Genomic DNA, 3,303 nt, shown 5'->3' on the forward strand with positions numbered 1-3,303 from the left:
TCCACTTCCTGGTGGTTCTGAGACTGCCTGGTGGCCTGGCAGGATGCACATGGTGCACTGCTCCATCCCTGGTGCACAGCAGAAACTCCTCTCTAGCTCCCCTACAGTCTCACTGCAGCTCATCAGAAGCTATGTCGTCTTGACTGAGTTGCTGTTCCAGCCAGGAAGGGTCTGCAGGGGCCGTGGTGTGAGCTGCTTCTCTAGCTACTAACCCAGGTAAGCATTTGTTGCAGGGAAGGGGTGAGTGTGGGGCTTGCTGAACAGGCCACCAGGAGGGTGTTATTAAAGCTGCATGCTGGCAGGATCAGCCTCTTTATCCCACTCTTCCTCTTCTGCCTTCGCTTTCTTGTGATACTTAGGGTCCATTCCAGGAGGGTGTTATTAAAGCTGCATGCTGGCAGGATCAGCCTCTTTATCCCACTCTTCCTCCTCTGCCTTCGCTTTCTTGTGATACTTAGGGTCCCTTTCCCTGTTCTGTTCTCTATTCCCATCCATTCCTGTTACAAGCCCTTCCTGCCCATGAGCCTTGCACGTCTTCCCAGAACCCTGTTAGTTTGATTTTCCTTCTCCTGGATGTTCTTGAATTAGTGCCCCTCCTATGAATTCCTCTTCCCACCCTTTAATAATGCTTCTCCTAGTTTATTATCTCCCCAAGTGCACTTTCACTACTTTGCAAGCTCCACATAGGTAGAAATCAAGTCTGATTTTTTCAACAGTGTATGCCCAGACAGCAGACACAGGGCTTGCTTGACACATAGCAGGCAATGACTCAGAGACTATCCAACAGATGAAACATGACTGCTTGAGTGAATGAGTAAACTCTCAGTCCCCTTCCTTGCTGTCTGACGGGCAGGTTACAACCTCTGCTCTCCTTTAAAGTGTTGTCTTTTACAGTGGAAGGAAGAATCTTGGGTGAGATAATAGAATGAATACACGTGAAGCCCCCAGCATGTGGGATCTGCTCAGGACGTGTTTCTTTTTTAAAAAATTTTTATTTTTATATTTTATTTTTTAAAAAAATGACCGGTAAGGGGATCTTAACCCTTGACTTGGTGTTGTCAGCACCACGCTCTCCCAAGTGAGCTAACTGGCCATCCCTATATAGGGATCTGAACCCATGGCCTTGGTGTTATCAGCATCACACTCTCCCAAGTGAGCCACGGGCCAGCCCCAGGACACGTTTCTTAACTGAATCTAATTCCACAACCACCAACCTCAAACCAGCCAGCAAGTAGCACATCTCCTGTAGTTCCTGCCTGCCTGCATCCTTCCCATCTAAACCAGGGCTTCTTAACTGGGATGGGTAAAGTGGTGAAATTGGTAGTTGGGGTGAGGCATTTTGAAAATATGGGGGGGGGATTATTATTTGTCAAATATTTGGGACACAATCCATTGGCATTGAGAGGCTTACCACCCTTCTGCTCTATGAGGACAGTGCCATGCAACACTAACTGTCCTGAGCCCTGCACAACTTCTGGTTCCCCAACCTTTGCCTCAACATTCATGCAAAAAAATTTTTTTGGGGGGGTAAAATAAATTAGGCTGTACCTCAGATAATTACAAACATCAAGAATTTTTGCATGGTTTTAATATACTGAAAATGTCAGGAATGGATCTACTGGTAAAAACAAAGAGAACATTACACTTCATTTTGTTCAAAGCTTTATCAGAGTTATTCACCATTTCAGAAAATTATTATACAGGAGCAATGCTGCAGGTGAAATTGAGTTGCCAATAAAAGTCTGCCATCTGCATTTGTAGCGTGGTGTTCATGGTGATTTTACCACTGATTCAGTCTCTCTAAAGATAGAAACTGTTGATTGATACAAAAAATTTTAAAAAATATTTAAAATTTACAACACCAAATAAGTGTAAAAGAAACATAAGTAATTACATTTTCAAGGGTTTAAAAAAAAAAATAAAACAACCTCGTAGCACTTGCACTTCTGAAGCTCTTAGCGCTGAAAATTGCAGCAAGACTTTTGGAACACCTGTATTTATTACGAAGAGGGCTGCTGGCTCTGACACGGTGGAGAGCTGCTCATTTACACTTTGCACCCCCTTAGAAAGAACAGCGGGATGAAAATGTCCAGTCATGAAAATGGAATGGAACCCGGTGTGGAGGCCAGTGGCTGAAAGCCCGCTGACCCGGCCTGCTGGCTCTGAGGGAAGCGCTCCATCAGGACTTAGCAAGGCCAGTCGCTGAGCTCTGAGCCCCGTCTGTCAAATGAGCGGGGGAATAGCTGTCTCTCCCCGCAGTCGTGGGAACCAGGCGACAAGCCCAGGGCTCACTGGAGGACCGAGGGCAAACTACCAGGGCCTCTATCTACAGCACCCCGCCCCCACCTTTGCCCGTCCCGATTACGCCACGCTGTTGGCACCCAGGGGCAGCAAGGTCAGGTGGCCTCCTGTCCTCTGCCGGCGCGCGGGAGCCCGCGAGGTCGGCTGTGGCCGCGTCCCTGGCTCTGTCCCGGTGCGCGCTCAAAGCCCGGTGCAGTATGCCCTGGCAATGGTGCCCAGGCTGCGGCGTCAGGCGGGGCAGAGGCGACACCTTTCCGGACCTTTCCTGGTGGGAGCCTCGCTCTCCCCGCCTCCAGCCTCCGCCCGGAGCGCCTGGCGGGCGGGGCCGCAGCCGAGGCCGGGAGCCCCAGCAGAGAGAGGCGGTTCTGCTGCGCCAACGCTGTGACCGCAGGCTCCACTTGCCCCCGGGTAAGAGGCATCCGGCGGCCCATCTCGGGCCCTCGGCCAGGGGAGGGGGACGAGGCGGGACAGAGATCGCCCCCCGAGACTAGTTGTTGACCCAGCCGTGTCCCCGCAGCCGGGGCTCCGTGCACCCGGTGCCCCGCGCTCCACGCCGCTTCTGACTTTCCTTCTGCCACTCCCCGGACGCCCGCGGCTCTTGCTGCCCTTGTCTGAAACCCGGGTCTTGGGACTCTTGCTTCCTTCTTGGAGCGTCGGAGCCTCGGGGCACTGAGAGGCCGACTTGCGGTGGGCGCTTAAAAACCGAAGTATCCGTGATCTTGGTGTGCGGGAACTTCTGGAGCCTTCCACTTGCTGACTGTCACTCAGCGCTGTGCCGGGGCGGGAGTGGTGCTCAGCCTCTGGGGGTCAGGGATTGAGGTCGGCCTGTGTGCCCACGGCTGTGACACGTTTATCCACGGACACTGTGTGTGTGTGACAGAGGGGCGCTCGAGGAGTCAGCTGAGGCTGGAACTCGCAGAAGACAGCAGTTAGGGCGCCGCTGAACAGGAATTGGTGGGAAGGGGAGAAAGGGTCCTCTGGTGGAATCGGGGCTCCTTTCCT

This window comes from Galeopterus variegatus, unplaced genomic scaffold, assembly GCF_000696425.1.
Source record: "Galeopterus variegatus unplaced genomic scaffold, G_variegatus-3.0.2 Scaffold707, whole genome shotgun sequence".
NCBI lineage: Eukaryota > Metazoa > Chordata > Mammalia > Dermoptera > Cynocephalidae > Galeopterus > Galeopterus variegatus.